Consider the following 19,336-nt stretch of genomic DNA (forward strand, 5'->3'; position numbering starts at 1 on the left):
TTGCTCTACTGACAAATCTGCCTTGTTAACTCCTTGAAGTATCTGAGGGAATCAGAGAAAAGTCAGAAGGTCTAAAGATGTTAAATAATTAGGTGTGAAAGCACTGCAATATTTAAGAAGCAATACTTAGTCTTTCTTATTGGGCATTAAAACCCAATGACAATATATACAGCACTGAACTTTTTAGTGAGTTTTACAGATCAACTTTTTATTTTTTTAAGGCAACCATCTTTAAAGAGAACTACAGAAATAGAGAACCACGGGAATATGATCTTGGACAGGAAATGTCTATCTCTACCTTAAGATTAACACATTTCATTTAGTATCATTCCCTACAAGCATTTTTTAGCAAACATGTGCACTAAAAGCATTCACAAATATTAACAAATAGTAGTAATAAATGAAAATGGTATCCTGCATGACTACTCTTCAAAAAAGAAATGGATGTCTTCCATCCATAAAGCACAGAAGAGTGTATTTTCTCATGCTGCCAGAAAATACTCCTTAATCAAAACCAAAGGAGGGCTGCTTTTTTGATTTCCTCATGGAAATCACAGCCTTTACAGTAAGGACATAGGGCAATAGCTACAATAAAACCCAGCTGCTGTCAGTTCAGTTGCTCAGTAGTGTCCGACTCTTTGCAACCCCACGAACCACAGCACGCCAGGCCTCCCTGTCCAGCACCAACTCCCAGAGTCCACCCAACCCCATGTCCATTGTGTTGGTGATGCCATCCAACCATCTCATCCTCTGTCGTCCCCTTCTCCTCCCGCCTTCAATCTTTCCCAGCATCAGGGTCTTTTCCAATGAGTCAGCTCTCTGCATCAGGTGGCCAAAGTACTGGAGTTTCAGCTTCAGCATCAATCCCTCCAATGAACACCCAGGACTGATCTCCCTTAGGATGGACTGGCTGGATCTCCTTGCAGTCCAAGGGACTGTCAAGAGTCTTCTCCAACACCACACTTCAAAAGCATCAATTCTTCGGCACTCAGCTTTCTTTACAGTTCAACTCTCACATCCATACATGACCACTGGAAAAACCATAGCCTGGACTAGACGGACCTTTGTTCGCACAGTAATGTCTCTGCTTTTTAATTGCTATCTAGGTTGGTCATAACTTTCCTTCCAAGGAGTAAACATCTTTTAATATCATGGCTACAATCATGATCTGCAATGATTTTGGAGCCCAGAAAAATAAAGTCAGCCACTGTTTCCCCATCTATTTCCCATGAAGTGATGGGACCAGATGCCATGATCTTAGTTTTCTGAATGTTGAGCTTTAAAGCTCAACTTTTTCACTCTCCTCTCACTTTCATCAAGGGGCTCTTTAGTTCTTCTTCACTTCCTGTCATAAGGGTGGTGTCATCTGCATATGTGAAGTTACTCATATTTCTTCTGGCAATCTTGATTCCAGCTTGTGCTTCTTCCAGCCCAGCGTTTCTCATGATGTACTCTGCATATAGGTTAAATAACCAGGGTGACAATATACAGCCTTGACGAACTCCTTTTCCTATTTGGAACCAGTCTGTTGTTCCATGTCCAGGTCTAACTGTTGCTTCCTGACCTGCATATAGGTTTCTCAAGAGGCAGATCAGGTGGTCTGGTATTCCATCTCTTTCAGAATTTTCCACAGTTTATTGTGATCCACATAGTCAAAGGCTTTGGCATAGTCAATAAAGCAGAAATAGATGTTTTTCTGGAATTCTCTTCCTTTTTCCATGATCCAGCGGATGTTGGCAATTTGATCTCTGGTTCCTCTGCCTTTTCTAAAACTAGCTTAAACACCTGGAAGTTCACGGTTCACGTATTGCTGAAGCCTGGCTTGGAGAATTTTGAGCATTACTTTACTAGCGCATGAGATGAGTGCAATTGTGCGCTAGTTTGAGCATTCTTTGGCATTGCCTTTCTTTGGGACTGGAATGAAAACAGACCTTTTCCAGTACTGTGGCCACTGCTGAGTTCTCCAAATTTGCTGACATATTGAGCGCAGCACTTTCACAGCATCATCTTTTAAGATTTGAAATAGCTCAACTGGAATTCCATCACCTCCACTATCTTTGTTCGTAGTGATGCTTCCTAAGGCCCACCTGACTTCACATTCCAGGATGTCCAGCTCTAGGTGAGTATGAGTGATCACACCTTCGTGATTATCTGGGTCGTGAAGATCTTTTTTGTGCAGTTCTTCGGTGTATTCTTGCCACCTCTTCTTAATATCCTCTGCTTCTGTTAGGTCTATAGCATTTCTGTCCTTTATTGAACCCATATTTGCATGAAATGTTCCCTTGGTATCTCTAATTTCTTGAAGAGATCTCTAGTCTTTCCCATTCTATTGGTTTCCTCTGTTTCTTTGCACTGATTGCTAAAGAAGGCTTTCTTATCTCTCCGTGCTATTCTTTGGAACTCTGCATTCAAATGGGTATATCTTTCCTTTTCTCCTTTGCTTTTCCCTTCTCTTCTTTTCTCAGCTATTTGTAAGGCCTCCTCAGATAGCCATTTTGCTTTTTTGCATTTCTTTTCCTTGGGGATGGTCTTGCTCCCTATCTCCTGTACAATGTCACGAACCTCTGTCCATACTTCTTCAGGTCCTGTGTCTATCAGATCGAGTCCCTTAAAACTATTTCTCACTTTCACTGTATAGTCATAAGGGATTTGATTTAGGTCATACCTGAATGGTCTAATGGTTTTCCCCACTTTCTTCAATTTAAGTCTGAATTTGGCAATAAGGAGTTCATGATCTGAGCCACAGTCCGCTCCCAGTCTTGTTTTTGCTGACTGTATAAAGCTTCTCCATCTCTGGCTGCAAAGGATATAATCAATCTGATTTTGGTGTTGACCATCTGGTGATGGCCATGTGTAGTCTTCTCTCGTGGTGTGGCTTATTACATATATGTACGTTAGTTGCTAAGTGGTGCAGCAGTAGGGCTACCACGTCTACTTACCTCAGCATGGCACTGCCGCTCGGATGGCAGTGATTTCTGGGTACTTACACCTGGACCATTAACCAAAAAACTAGAGATTTAGTATCAATTTCCATTTCCCTAAACTAGTTAATCAGACTTTCAACAATATTTTCTAGCTATAAATAAGGACGGATATATTGGCTCCCATTGCCAAAACTGAAGAGCTCATATCATTAATCTATGCCCTCATAATCACCCAAGCTCCTTCCTGATTGATATTTACAAGTTATAGGAGAAACTTGGAGCCATTCAGAGGCATTGTTTAAATGAATATTCTATTGAAACTTTGCAGCTTTATCATTTTCTATAATGTACACATTTCTTCATTCTTTCACATTTGGTGAGCAAATTATTCCTCGTGTGTGTGTGCGTGTGTGTAATTCCTAAAACCACCTGACAGTTTCAAGTAGGCTAGTACCCTATAGCAAGGTGCTATCAAGTCAGAATGAAAATTATAGGGTGAGAAATCAGTCACATGAACAAAAAAATCAGAAAACCACAATTTAATATTAAACATGTATTTTCTGGATTTTTTTCCCTCGGTAAAATTAACATAACATTTCCCTATCACTAACGAAAACATGCTATCATGATGCCTCACTAATTAGATAATCATAAAAATTAACTTATTCAACATATATTCGTTGAGCTCCTATTATATGCTAGGCTCACATATTTAAAAAACAATATGTAAATATAAGTCAGCAAATTATAAAGTACAGTAAACATATTTTTAAATGCATACTAATAAATTTACCAAAGATATAAGTTTAAAGACTACCAGAGATTAAAATGGAAACACAGGGTAAGTAGATAGAAATAACTGAACTTTTAATTTTGAGCAATTATGACATGGCAACAATTAACACTTTGAAATATGGCCCTTACAGATGTTAAAACAGAATTTTTAAAAATTCTTAATAAAATGGAAGTAAATTGATCTCTTTAACATTTCATTTATAAAGAAAACCGAAAGGCTGGCTTCATGCTCAGTGGTGAACACTGTAGACGTTCCAATTAATGTAATGTTTTGTGAAACATCAGAGGCATTAGATTAATGAACAAGACAAGATGCTCATTGTAATCACAATGTTCTATGAGTTCCAGCCAATGCAGCTGGTAAGCAAACCACGAAAGATATAAAATCTGGAAAGGATAAAGCAAATTATGTTTCGTTACAAATAAGGATTGCACTCTCAGAAATTCTAAGTGAATTTAATTAATGGATGAAATTTATCAAAAAGTAGTAATCTTCCTAATGTTAGCAATACATAAATTTAAGCTGTAATAACACACTAAAGAGGCAGTAGAGCTGTGGTTAAGGACACAGACCTCAGAGTTAAGCAGATATGAGTTGAAATCTCAACTCTACTACTTCCTAGCTGAAGTCACCTAATGCCTTCAATTTTCTCAAGTGTTAAAATGAATGTAATTTATCAAACAGTTAAGGTAATGCTGAAAAGTACACCAAGCCTGTCATTTAATGAAAGACATTATTATTTGTATTATCAATAATAGAAAGCTACGTGTCCCTTCCATAAACAAAAGAGGTATTACATTAAACATACACGAACCTTTCTGAAATCTAAAAAAGCACAAAATTTCAAACTATATCTGGCCCCAAGATTTGGAATAAAGGATTGTCCTGTAAGATTCTCATGTCTTCTTACGAAAAAAACCAATAACAACATACTACCTTTTAAAAAAGTCAACCAAAACCCTGGTTCTGCACAACTGTTTTACAGTTCCAGAGGAGTCAAGGGTTCAGCAGGCGTCTCCCCCAAAGAGCTAAATCAGTATGGATGATGGCTACTCCTTTTCCTCTAGGACCAAACCACAGTTAGGAACCTACTCATCAGGAGGGTTGTTCCGATACTGTCAGCCTCTTTCTGTCACATTAAGCTCCACCAGCAATGGTACAGATTACGTATTTGTTTACCACCTTAACTCTTGTACTTAACACCTGAAAAAAATCAAAAAAAGGACTGCACTATCTGCCACCTTGCACACCTGTATCAGAGACTTGCCCAATTCACAATTCAAGTCTTAGCAAGTCCTTTGAGTTATCATTATATGATATAGAAAAGGTTATAATAAAGATGTATATGCATTGTTGTATATGTTCCAATACTTTGGCTACCTGATGCGAAGAACTGACTCACTGGAAAAGACCCTGATGCTGGGAAAGACTGAAGGCAGAAGAAGCAGGGGACAACAGAGGATGAGATGGTTGGATGGCATCACCGACTCCATGGACATGAGTTTGAACAAGCACCAGGAGTTGATGATGGTCAGGGAAGCCTGGCATGTTGCAGTCAACAGGGTCACAAAGAGTCCAAACTGAACTGAACTGAACTGATGCTATGACGCTTTGGGACTTATTGGCTCATGTAACTGAATGAAGTCTAGGAATACCATCTGGAAAGGGAAATGGCCACCCTCTCCAGTACTCTTGCCTGGAAAATTCCATGGACTGAGGAGCCTCGTAGGCTACAGTCCACGGGGTCACAAAGAGCCAGACATGACTGAGCAACTTCACTTATACCATCTTTAGGGAAGAACTGCTTCAGCATCTCAATAAAGGTGATCAGGGTGTGTTTCTGCTCTATCTCCTCCTTCCCTGTTGGCTTCTTACTCAACTGACTTTCCTTTTATGGTTGGAAGATAGTTGCCGGGCTGAAATTCAGCAGGAAAAAAAGTATCTTTATCCCAGTATTTCTAGCAAATGCCGAAGATCATTCTGATTGATTTAGATCATATGTCTGCCATGACTGCCAGAGGTTAGAACACGTTTCATTCCTACATGAAATAAAGTACCTTGGTGATCTGAACTTATTCTGCTGAATAATGACATTATTGAATTAAAAATAATGGTTCAAGCACATTATTCAACTTTCCCTATCTTCTTAAAAAGTTATTATCCCCCATTTAATCACAGAACAACAATAAAAAAGTAAATTCTTCCCTGAATATAAATCATTTTGAAGGATTCAGAATGTATTAGCAGATTACAACAAAGGTTTATGATATTCCTTAACAAAGCTGAAAACAAAACTAGATTTTCAGGAAGAAAACAAGTTTCTTATTTCACTTTTTCAAGATTATAATAGCAGAATCTAAAGAAAACAACTACATGGATATCTTGAGTTAGAGGAGGAGGAAAGGTGGTTTTAACAAGTTTTAAAATAGAATCATCTTGGGGCTTCCCTGGGTCCAGTGGTTAAAACTCCACTTCAACTGCAGGAGGCACACATTTGTTCCCTGGTTGGGGAACTGACATCCTGCCTGCCACCAGAAGCAGCCAGAAAATTTTAAAATATAATAAATTTAAAATAGAATCAGCTAAATACTCCATCCTGTGACTCAAGGCTCCTCAAAGACACTAGATCATCATCAACCCTCCTTCCTCAATCTCTGTACACAAAACCAGGTCCTAAGAACAGAACAGAGATGCACACGTCAGGAAGTCTTTTTGTCAATGTGCATTGCAAAGCCAAACGCAAATTATTCCTCATTTATGACGTTCTTACTATTTCTCATTCCTATAATTAGCAGAGAAAACAGAAGGTAAACGATTCCATCTATACTGACAGAGAAGATAGCAAAACCTATGGGATTAAAAGCCAATTTTCAAACATACAAGAGAGGAGCTGATTTTCATGGCAAAATTGAATAAAAACAAACAGCAAATTGAGTAGAACTAACTACCTGAAAATGTGTTACACACAAGTCATCTTAAATCAGAAGCCAAACTTCACTAGAGAAAAGCAGTGTGGTTAAAGAAACGTGCATAAAAAGAACATAATGATTTAAATCTATGAACTGATGTTCCAAATTCTCTACTGTTCAAATAATTTAGCTCAGTTAAATGTACAATGATGACTTTTTTAAGAAGACATAAATGTGTCACACACATCAGGGACATAAACACAGTCCTTGACATCACAAAGCTTATAATGTGCTACGAAGGCAATACACACAAACATTACTAGACAGTTCAGAACATAATGAAGTATAAATGCCAGTGGGTAAAAAGAAAGAGGGGAGTCAATGAACTGGGATGATTTCCACAGCAAGTCACAGAAAATCTAAGAGCAAAACTGCTTAAACAGTAAGACAGTGTACTGTGTCACATAATAAATGAATCTACCGTGAAGACTAGTGAATGTGAAGGAACAGTGAATGTGGCCCAGTTCTGCTGCTGCTGCTGCTAAGTCGCTTCAGTCGTGTCCAACTCTGCGCGACCCCATGGACTGCAGCCTACCAGGCTTCTCCATCCATGGGATTCTCCAGGCAAGAACACTGGAGTGGGTTGCCATTTCCTTCCCCAGGCCCAGTTCTACTTCTCTGTAATTCTCTTACCTCTGCCCTTCTTTAGGTAAGGGAATAACCCTTCAGGCTGGTAGCACAAGAGCTACAACAGTTTCAGAGGTCACATTCAAATAAAACAAGCTCTGGAGGAGGGACCACTTCTTTTCCTTTTTCTCAAAAGCAAGAAAACCTTTCCCAATAGCTTCTCTCTGACTTTCCTTTTATTTCCCATTGGCCAAAACTGGATCTCATGCCCAGTCCTTTGGAACAATCACTTCCAACGGCAATGAGACCTACATAAAGAAGATTAGACTGGATGCTGTAACTATGATGACCATCTCTTTAAAGATGGCTGAATAGATCAAGGAAGACAAGCCTTGGAAGATGGTATGATATGGACTGGTGGAAAAAAAAAAATGACAGAAAATACATAGGCAAAGGAAGGGATGTGTCTAACTGAAGAAGAAAGTCGAATTGCAAACATACATTAAACACACTGTTGCTGCTGCTAAGTCGCATCAGTCGTGTCCGACTCTGTGCGACCCCATAGACGGCAGCTCACCAGGCTCTGCGGTCCCTGGGATTCTCCAGGCAAGAACACTGGAGTGGGTTGCCATTTCCTTCTCCAACGCATGAAAGTGAAAAGTGAAAGTGAAGTCGCTCAGTCGTGCTTGACTCTTCACGACCCCATGGACTGCAACCCACTAGACTCCTCCGTCCATGGGATTCTCCAGGCAAGAGTTACTGGAGTGGGGTGCCATTGCCTTCTCCGAAAAAGCGGTAAAGAATTCTCTTAAACCATGCTGGAGTCATTTTCTGTAACACAAAAATTAGCTTACTATTCGACAGTCGGTAAATGCTAAGCATGCAGGAGGAGTAGTCCTCTCTTTATGGGAAGGATTTAGATTAATCACCAGTGGGGATAGTCAGACTCACCACTCACTCCTTTCAAAAGAGCTATCTCTGGGTTGAGAACATTCCGTATTATGCATACAGATGACTGCAGACTCACTGTCAGTGTTGTTCCTTGATGGTTTCTGCTCATTTGGGTTCGAGGTTTTACTCAAAAATCCACACACTCACAGCTGGTCCTATCTGCAAATGAAAGCATGCAATTAGGAGGCAAAAAGCTGCCGAGAGCAATTCCTTCCTCCCCCACCCACCTATGATTAACTGATCCACAAGAAAACCGAATTTAAACACCAGATTCACTAAGTCCAATGTTCAAACTAAGCAACTTATACTTCAAAGGGTGTAATGTAGTTATTACAGTTACCACCCTTTCCCATCATGTAAATTTATTGTAGTGTCCACAATATACCAGGTGCAACTCTTGTGTGCCGGGTGGAATCCAATACACATTTGTGTTTGGTGGCGGCACACAGGCTGGCTTACACAGGGTGCTAAAAGAGAGCTGCCGACATTCATAAATTAGACGACTTCACATAAAAATCAAATTATCTGACCTCTCTTGGAGGAAAAAAGAAAAAAGGCCAGAAGATCTGGCAATACTGGGCCCACTTTCCCACCTGGTAATAATCTGCTGGAGCTGATCAGCAGCTAATCTTTCAGATGGGACATGGGTTTTGCAGTTCTCCATACATGTCATCACTCTCTTCTATCATAATCCAGCTCACAGTTATCTGTCTGGAGTCTGCTGGCATCTGAACTTGCAAACTCTGCTATGTATTTATAATAGCTCATGGGAAATATTTATTACTATCAAAGACAAATCTGTTTTTCTGCCTTGTGGATACAATACAGCACAAGAAAAACCACGTTGGCTCGGGAATCAGAGGTCGCTAGGTTTGAGATTTAATTCTGCAAGTAACTATTTATGTGACCTCAGGTCTATTTTTAACCTAAAGTATGTATTTCTTCATTTATAGTCCTCCAGATAAACATATAAGCACTTAAAAGAGTCAACAAACAACAGGTCTAAAATCTAACATGTCCAGACTGAACTGGTAAATCCACTGCTGTCTGACAGTCTTTCTCATTTCAGTAAACTGGCCTGGAATCCTTGCAGTTTCGGTTCCAGACTCAAACCTCCAAGTCTTTATCATATACTCTCCCTCATCCTCCCAAAATCATTGAAGTGGTTGATTCTCTAGATATATAGTCTGAACAGATTCTAAGAGTCTCATAAAAACCATAAAAACAAACAGCAATTCCTCCCTCAGAATCAATTACCTTCTTCAAACTGCCTATAAATTCAACTATTTAAATAATGATAGCTTGAAATTTCTTACTCCTTGGAAGGAAAGTTATGACCAACCTAAAGAGCATATTGAAAAACAGAGACATTATTTTGCCAACAAAGGTCCATCTAGTCAAGGCTATGGTTTTTCCTGTGGTCATGTATGGATGTGAGAGTTGGACTGTGAAGTGCCGAAGAATTGATGCTTTTGAACTGTGGTGTTGGAGAAGACTCTTGAGAGTCCCTTGGACTGCAAGGAGATCCAAGCAGTCCATTCTAAAGGAGATTAGCCCTGGGATTTCTTTGGAAGGAATGATGCTAAAGCTGAAACTCCAGGACTTTGGACACCTCATGCGAAGAGTTGACTCACTGGAAAAGACTCTGATGCTGGGAGGAATTGGGGGCAGGAGGAGAAGGGGACGACAGAGGATGAGATGGCTGGATGGCATCACCAACTCAATGGACATGAGTCTGAGTGAACTCCGGGAGTTGGTGATGGACAGGGAGGCCTGGCGTGCTGCGATTCATGGGGCCTCAAAGAGTCGGACACAACTGAGCGACTGAACTGAACTTTCAAGGTCCCATATAATAAAGAATATTTAGTATTTTATAAAAAGAAAATACTGGGGATGCTACATATCAAAGTGACACATTACATTTTATAAGCTTATAGTGAAGCAAAGTCACTCAGTCGTGTCTGACTCTGCAACCCTATGGACTGTAGCCTATCAGGCTCCTCCGTCCATGGAATCTTCCAGGCAAGAGTCCTGGAGTGGGTTGCCATTTCCTTCTCCAGAGATCTTCCCAAACCAGGGATTGAACCCAGGTCCCCGCACTGCAGGCAGACACTACCATCTGAGCCACCAGGGAAGCTAAGCTGACAATTAACTGTGTCATTATGCTTAATTTGAATAATTAAGAAATCAGAAAGATGACTAGAACTAATGGAATGAGTTTAGCAAGGTTACGGGATACAAAATCAATACTCAAAAATCAATTCTTTTCTATAGAACATTTGTTCACTTACTCTATACCCCAGCCATTACATTCCTAGGTATTTATCTAAGAAAAATTAAAGTGTACGTCTACAAAGCAGCTTTATTTTTAAGTGCCAAAAACTAGAAACAACTCATCTTTCCACCAACAGATGAGTAAATAAACAAAATATAAAGCCATTCAATGTAATACCACTTGCAGTAAAAAATATTATACATTCATTCACATGAATGGATCTCAAAATTATTATGCTGAAAAGCCAAGAGTATACTGTATAGAATCCATTTATATAAAATTCCAGAACCACAAGAGATAGAAAGCAGTTCAGCTGACTGCCTGGGAACAGGCAGGGTATGTGGCCAAGAGAAGAGGAAAGGCCTACAAACAGCTTTTGCTGGAGATATTTTTATTACATTGAGTGTGGTGATAGTTTCATAGAGTGTGTGAGTGTGTGTGTGTGTGTGTACATATATATAAATTAACCAAATGGCATACTTTCAATATATGTAATTAATTTTAAGATAAAGTAATTCATCACAAGTTAGTCATTGGTAGCAAGACTGATTAATATGAAAAATAGAACCCTTTTAATGCATTAAGTTTGAAAATCATGGCCACATGTACACCTGAAACTAACACAACATTGTTAATCAACTACACTCCAATATGAAACTTTACATTTTTTTTAGAAAGACTAAAAAAGAAAGAAAAATTTATGGCCACAATCTTTTCTCTCTTCAGAAAATAACTCTTTCAAAAGTATAATATCTAATGCATGTAAATCAACTAAGTTAGAACACATCCTCACACTGAACATAAAAAAAAACTCAAAATGACTTAAAAACTTAAATATGAGACACCAAAAACTTCTAGAAGAGAAGAGAGGGAAAACATTCTCTGACATAAATCATACCAATATTCTCTTAGGTCAGTCTCCCAAGGCAATAGAAATAAAAGCAAACTAAGTAAGCGGGACCTAATCAAGCTTATAAGCTTTTGCACAGCATAAACAAAACAAAAAGACAATCTACAAACTGGGAGAAAATACTTGCAAATGATGCGATCGTTGAGGGCTTAATTTCCAAAATATATAAACAGCTCATACAACTCAACAACAAAAGAAACAAACAACTCAAGAAAAGGACAGTTCTAAACAGACATTTCTCCAAAGACATACAGATGGCCAACAGGCACAGGGAAAGATGCTCAACACTGCTGATCATTAGAGAAATGCAACCCAAATTACAATGAGATATCACCTCACACCAGTCAGAATGGCCATCGTTAGAAATTCTACCATTAAAAGATGTTGGCAAGGGTGCTGAGAAGAGGGAACCTTACTACACTTTTGGTAGAAATGTAAATAAGTGCAGTCACTGTGAAAACCAGTACAGAGGTTCCTTGAAAAACTAGAAGCAGAACTACCATATGATCCAGCAATCCCATTCCTGAGCGTGTATCCAGACCCGTGTTCACAGCAGCACTACTCCCAGCAGCCAAGACACTGAAACAGTCTAATGTCCACTGACAGGCGAGCAGATAAAGACGACGTGGTATGTGTATACAATGGAATACTACTTAGCCACAAAAAGGAACAAGATGTCATATGCAGCAACATGGATGGACCCAGAGACCATCATACTGAGCAAAGGAAGTCACAGAAACACAAATACCAAATGATAGCACTTACATGGGGAATCTAAAATACACGTGAACATATCAAAGAAACAGACAGACTCAGTTACAGAGAACAGCCTAGTGGTTACCAAGGGGCAGGAGGGATGGGAGAGGGAAGGACTGGGAGTTCGGATCAGCAGACACCAACTATCATATATAGAATAAACAATGAAGTCCGACTGTACAGCACACGGAACTATATTCAATGTCCTGTGTAAGTCATAATGGAAAAGAATATGAAAACGTGTATGTGTGTAACTGAAGCACAGAGAAATCAGCACAGCAGAAATCAGCACAACATTGTAAATCAACTACACTTCAATAAGAAAGAAAATAGATCCTGAGTCAAACTGAGTCAAACTGTCAAAGTTTGAATTCTGGCTTTGCCACTTATTAGATGTGTTGACTTCCGGCAAGTTATTCACCATGCCTCACTTTGCTAAACTGTAAAACAGGCTATAATTCATAAGGCAATTTTGCAGTCTCAATTAGGTTAATACATGTAAAGTGCTTGAAACACGGTCTGGCACAAAGTAAGCCCTCAGGAATGTGGACATCAGAGGGGAATGGGGTTTAACACATGATACAACATTACAAGAGTAATTTTCCTAGCAAGTCACAGGACATTTTAAAATACATGTACAGATTCGCAGCAACTGCAGTATGACACAGTGTTTAATAAGAGTTTACCTGTTTTTGTTTATGGTTAGTATTAAGCCATTTCATTATTTTCAATTTTTGACTGCCATAGAGAACTGCAGCAAAATATTTTAGTTTCATAAGAAAGTTCCATCAACTATAAATGAGGACAAGGCCACTTCAGAGAATTCTTGTAAGAATGAAATAACACGTATCAAGTGTTTATACACTTGGCACACGGTAGCTCCAAACTGATACTATCTCATTATGCTATTATTGTATACAGGCCCATATATATAATATGTATATACTGTATAGGCACATTACAACTAGAGCATTACTAATCATCCAGTCCTTATTTGCTTAGATCGTCCCAGTTTGCACAGGTTTTCACAAAGTAATTATTAAAAGCCACTCCCCTTTCTATCACAGTATGTCCCAGTTTAAGATGATAAACTACCTCAGTACGTACCAGTTTAGATGATACATTATATGATCACCCTAACATGTAACTAAAATACTTTCAACATTTTCCCTCTATCTAGATCTTCATCCTCTTAATATGCCCTTATTCCCTTTTTAGGGGCATTAGCTCTTTGGTATTCAAAGCACCATCCACTTTCCAAACACACACACACACACACTCACACACTCACACACACAATCTCTGGCTCTCATCTCTTTATATTCAGTTCAGTCGCTCAGTCGTGTCCAACTCTTTGCGACCCCATGAATTGCAGCACGCCAGGCCTCCCTGTCCATCACCAACTCCCGGAGTTTACCCAAACTCATGTCCATCGAGTCGGTGATGCTATCCAGCCATCTCATCCTCTGTCATCCCCTTCTCCTGCCCCCAATCCCTCCCAGCATCAGAGTCTTTTCCAATGAGTCAATTCTTTGCATGAGGTGGCTAAAGTACTGGAGTTTCAGCTTTAGCATCATTCTTTATATTAGCCCTTTGCTATTCAAAGCACCATCCGCTTTCCACACACATACACATACACACACACACTCACTTACTCAGGCTCTCATCTCCTTATCCAAGTGACTGGTGACCTCAGTGCTTCAAGTCCCGCTCCCTCTCATACACCTCAGCAAGGTCACACTTTCCAAAACCAATCTTTTTGAAATTCCTATCTGTTCTTCTGATCTGAATTCCAGATTCAAACTTAGGGACCTGGGATTTCCCTGGCAATCCAGTGGTTAATACTCTGTGCTTCCACTGCAGGGGTCGGGGTTCAATCCCTGGTCAGGGAAGATAAGAACCCACATGCCAAGCTGTATGGCCAAAAAAAATTTTTTTTAATTAAAAAAAAAAAAAAAAACCTAGGAACCTAAAAACACCACCAAAGTATTAAAACTTTAGCACTCTTTAGGGATATATGCATTTTAACTCCTAGAGAGATGATACCTTAATCCAAAGTAAAGAATGTTTGCTGCTGCTGCTACTGCTGCTAAGTCACTTCAGTCGTGTCCGACTCTGTGCGACCCCATAGATGGCAGCCCACCAGGCTCCCCCGTCCCTGGGATTCTCCAGGCAAGAACACTGGAGTGGGTTGCCATTTCCTTCTCCAATGCAGGCAAGTGAAAAGTGAAAGTGAAGTCGCTCAGTCGTGTCTGACTCTTCTAGACCCCTTGGACTGCAGCCCACCAGGCTCCTCCATCCATGGGATTTTTCAGGCAAGAGTACTGGAGTGGGGTGCCATTGCCTTTTCCAAGAGAATGTTTAATAACATGAATTTCAGTTACTGTGACAGGTGAGTAGGGAAGATCATTTGAGGACCATTTTCTTTCCACAAATCAAAACATTTAGGTGGGTTTCTACGAAATAAGCATGTCACAAGTCTGGATTTCCTCCTTTGCGGGTTCCCAAATAATCCAAAGACACCAAAGGCTGCAGCTCAAATACTAGACAACAGTTCTTGAGGGCTCTGGCAAGTGCCCTCCTTCTTTCATGCTACAAACGCTCCCCTGGTCATTTCAGTCACTCCTGAGTTCAACTACTATTTAGATACTGATGCAAGTCCTATCTCCAGCCCAGAGCCCTGCAGCTCACATACCCAGCTGCGTACAGCACTTCACCTCTGCCTCTAGCTTCACTGAACTCTACTTCCTCCCCGCCAGTCCTCTACTGCATTCCCATTCAGCTCCCCCATCTACCCAGTTCCCCACACCAAAAACAAGGGTATTTATTATCCTTGCCTCCTGCCCTTCATTCTCTCCCTCCATAGCCAAGTAACCAAATTCTCTCAACTATTTTTCTAACCTGTTTCTTCTCAACCCCAAAGCCACTAGTCAAGGTCTGGGCATCACCACTATGTCTAAAAAGTTCATAATAATTGCAAACTGATCTCCTGGTTGCCTGTCTCAGTCCCTCCAATTCATTCCCATTTCAGCTAGAACGATCCTTCTAAAATCAATGTCTGATTGTGTTTTTTTCCTACCTTAATACACCCTTTAATGATTCACCATTATCCTTAAGAACAGTTCAGTTCCTTAATATGATTTCCAAGGGCCTTTATGATTTGGTCCCCATTTTTGTCTTCAACCTCATTTACTGCCTCTTCACTTCATAACTGTGCATTCAACCATTCTCAATTTCTTTTTGCTTCTCAAAAACACTAGGCTCACTCTCTCTCTTGCTTCTGGAGCATCATACTTACTTACTACCTTTGCAGGACATACTCTTCAGAAATTGACATGGCCATCACTTCCTTTAGGAAGGCTTCTCCAACCCTCTAAACCTATGATGGGCACTCTTCCCATGTATCATGTGGACACTTACTCTGCAGAATTTATCAATTCTGGCTGTACCTACAAACCAGGGAGGGAGGTGTTACTTAGGCCCAGAATTTCAGATATAGAAGTTCGGGAATATGCCATCCTGTTTTGGGTGCCACATCTTCAGAGACATTACTAAACTAGAATGCATCCAGAGAAGAGAAAGCAGGATGGCAAAGAGTCTGAAAACTATGCCACATAAGAGAGTTAGCCTAGCAAAAAGCACAGGGAAAGATATGACAGCCTTCAAATAATCGTGGGTCTTAGTATACAGCATGTGAAGAGAGAAAAAAAGACTTACTGTGGGTTGATTGTCAAAGAAGATGGATCAAGAGCCATTAACGTACAAGTTTCAGAGAGGCCTCCAAAAGATACTGGGTTGTCTAGAAAAGTAGTGAATTCACAGTCACTAGAAGTTTTATAGATCAGGGACACTAAAAATATTCCTACATTTGAAAGAATGTCAGACTAGACGATATCTAAAGACCAAACGAATCCTCAAGATTTTAAGACACCTAAATTCATAAAATATTTAAAACATGACTAGGTAGCAACTGAATTTAAAGTACATTACTTAGCCCGCCCAAATAAGAATAACTTTCTAAGATGTGAGATTTAACTGCCTGTTTCATAAAAAAAAAATCAGAGGAATTATTAATCATAAAAATAACTATATTGTTTTTCTACATTAATGAACTTTTTAAAGGAAAAAAATGAGACATTTTCAATTACAATGAAAGAAAGGAGAGTCTCCTTTCTCTTTCGACTCTGTGAAAAAGAGAGACACCCCTCAATGCCAATTTGTCAATTTGTTTATATACAACACATTTCTCCAAGGGTAAAACAGCATCTAAAAAGGCTTATTTGGGACATACTAACTTTTAAAAAGATTTTGGAGGCTAACAAATATTTGGTTTCTGATTTATACATGGGAAAGAGCAAAAAGGCAAGGGAGAATTTTAAAAGGTTTCCTAATGTTTCACACAAGTGTAATGGCTATGGGCACAAGAAAAACTACTAAGAACGGGGGAGGGTGTTTGTCCTTTCTGAAAAGGAAGCTATTTTTGCATGAGTGAGAATAAAAACACAAAAAAAGAATATAAGGTATTTATCCTCATGGTATGACTTAAAAAAAAAAAAGCACATAAAACGTCTAAATTAGTAACTCACTGTCATGTTTAACTCATTACTACTTATAATCTCCATACTCTTTTACCAGATAGGAGAAAAAATTTATTTTCATTAAAACATCAGCTTCAATAAATATGTTGCACTCTAAGCATGATGAGATTTTTTTATTTCTCTCCATGAGAACAACTTTACAGTAAGAGTAAAATAAACTGTAAAACATTATCTCTCTGTACAACTTTCCAAAACACTTCTGCATATAAGAAAGGCTGTACGTGGAGGCAACCTACCCTGGGAAAGACTGCTATGGGTTGGATTTTGTCCCATTCTCTGTCTAAGCTCGCTCCCCCCCCACCTCAAATATGCTGAAGTCCTAACCCCAGGACCTCTGAATGTGACCTTATTTGGAAACAGGGTTGTTAGTGATGTAATACTGGAGTAGGGTGGGCCCCTAAATCCAGTATGATCAGTGTCATTATGAGAAGCTGGCCTTGTGAAGAAAACAAGACATACTAACAGAAAAACCACACGCTGACATCAGAGGCTGAATTATGCAACTGCAAGCCTGGGGAACACCAAAGATTGCCAGCAACCCACCAGAGGTTAGGGCAAGGCAAGGAAGGGTTCTCCGACAGGTTTCAAGAGAAACAGGGCGCAGCTGACACCTTCATTTTTGACCTCCAGCCTCCACAATGGCGAGAGATCAAGTTTCTGTGGTACTTCACTGTGGAAACTCCAGGAAATAAACACACCTTCCATTTGATTAGAAGAGTGAAAAAAGTCAAGAGAAATCTCAATGTTACAGTCATAATCACTGTAACTCATTACCCAACTAAAACAGGACTTGGCCTTCCTTTCCAACAGTCACCGTCAGCACGGTCTCCAGCTCATCACAGAAGTGAGCACACGTTCCTATTCACTACCCCATTTACTCACCATCTAGGAGAGGGCTGTCCGGGCCACTAGGGTTTACAAGTGTGTGTGTTTCCATCGTCTTCTATTTGGACAGTTTTCCACGTACTTACATCTTAATCACTGATTTTGACTAGACGGTACAAATACCTAGTAAAATGGGACATAACGTGTTTCACCCCTTATTCTCCTGTCCACAAAACACCCTTCATTCCAAAGATGACCATTAATTGGTTATGTATCTTTCCTCTGAGATTCCATTCATTTAGAAAAATATATCATGAACCTGACAGACATCAGGGTAACATATTCTGTGTATTATTCTGCACCTTGGTTTTATTGCTTCATGAATGTGCCGATCATTCTGTATATGTAGGACTTAAATTATTTGCTGAGTATTCCACTATATAGATGCATAACACATTTAACCAGTGTCATAGAGACGGATATCTAGATTGCCGCCACTATTTCCAATAGTAATCACAAATGATCCTGTAATGGCTATCTCTTTATTATCTTTCCACTGAGTCCTTTCTTTGCTACCCTATTTAAAATGGCATTCCCTATTCCCTAGCCTGGCTCTCCTTATCTTGCTCCCATGCTTTCCTTTTTCCTCATAGTGCTTTAATTTTTGTTTGGCATTACACATGCATTATATATAATGTATGTATTAAATATAACTCATTTTCATCACTAACCAGAATGTAGGGCCTTATGAAGATACATATTTTTAGTTTGCAGCTGAACACCTAATACCTGAGTGACTCGCACACAGCTACAGCAGTTAAGTGTTTATTGAATAACTGAATGTTTTTATTTAAGCCCACGTAAGATAACACAGTGCTCACTTTGGGAGCACATATACCAAAAAAAAAAGAAAACACTACATAACTAAAAAGTACATCTTCCCTTCAAGGCAAAGTAAGTCACAGTTCCCAAACTGATCAGTAACTTGTCCTCTTTATCTTGTATTAATTTTCCATTGTGTCAAATGAAATTGTTACATTTTAGTTTGATTCAGATTTGATGTACCCTGTGAACTTAACTGAGCCTACTTGACCAAGCATAATGTTTTCTGCTCCTTCAGAATATTAACCCAAATAGCAGGTGCTTAACTGAGTCTGCTTCGCTATAGCAGTGGCCCTCCTACACTGACAATATCATTAACATGCAATTTCTTCTACCAGCTGTGCTTTTTCAGAGAGTGACTCAGCATGGTATTATTTCTGGTAAATGCAGAGGGGGCTGAAATCTCAACTTATCTTGAGAAAGTCAGAACATATTTAATTTGCCCCAATTGACTTAATAAGGAATGAAGATGTGATAAATCGCATCACTGTCTTGCAGAGAAGGACACGAGGGACTAAAAGTACAAATTGTTCATTGAGAACTGAAAGTTGCGGGGGCGGGGGGGCGGGAGACTTTAAAGAAAAATAACAACAAATGGAAAATAGATTCTTACCCATTTTCAGATTAAAATCTGACAAGCCTGCTGCTTGTACTATAAAAATCTCTCTAAAGGTTCAACTGTTCAATATACAACTTTATAAGTATATATATTATTATTATTTACTACGAAAATCTCCATTTGAAAGAAGACTGGCAACCAATAGTTTATTTCAAGAGAATGCAGCTGACTGGTTTCCTAACAACCTTAATTCCACACATTTCTGCACAAATACAACCAACCATGTCTGCAACCAAGAGCCAAATAAACCCTAAATCTAGCAAA

The 19,336-nt window shown here is 39.4% G+C and overlaps 1 protein-coding gene across 9 annotated transcripts in view; it reads right to left on the minus strand.

The window, feature by feature from the left end:
* CDC42SE2 (CDC42 small effector 2) overlaps nt 1-19,336 on the minus strand; it is a 116,486-nt gene that overhangs the window by 76,652 nt on the left and 20,498 nt on the right. For 2 of the 9 annotated variants that reach the window (XM_070374029.1, XM_070374030.1), the window contains 2 exons: nt 15,866-15,947; nt 8,208-8,366 (listed from right to left, as the gene is read on the minus strand). The exons of 2 other annotated variants lie outside the window; for them this stretch is intronic. The gene's annotated coding sequence lies outside the window, so the exon portion shown is untranslated. The remainder of the gene's footprint in view (nt 1-8,207; nt 8,367-15,865; nt 15,948-19,336) is intronic. 5 more of the 9 variants (XM_070374032.1, XM_070374031.1, XM_070374027.1 and 2 more) reach the window with 3 other exon arrangements.

This window comes from Bos mutus, chromosome 7 (assembly GCF_027580195.1).
Source record: "Bos mutus isolate GX-2022 chromosome 7, NWIPB_WYAK_1.1, whole genome shotgun sequence".
In the NCBI taxonomy this organism is placed as follows: domain Eukaryota; kingdom Metazoa; phylum Chordata; class Mammalia; order Artiodactyla; family Bovidae; genus Bos; species Bos mutus.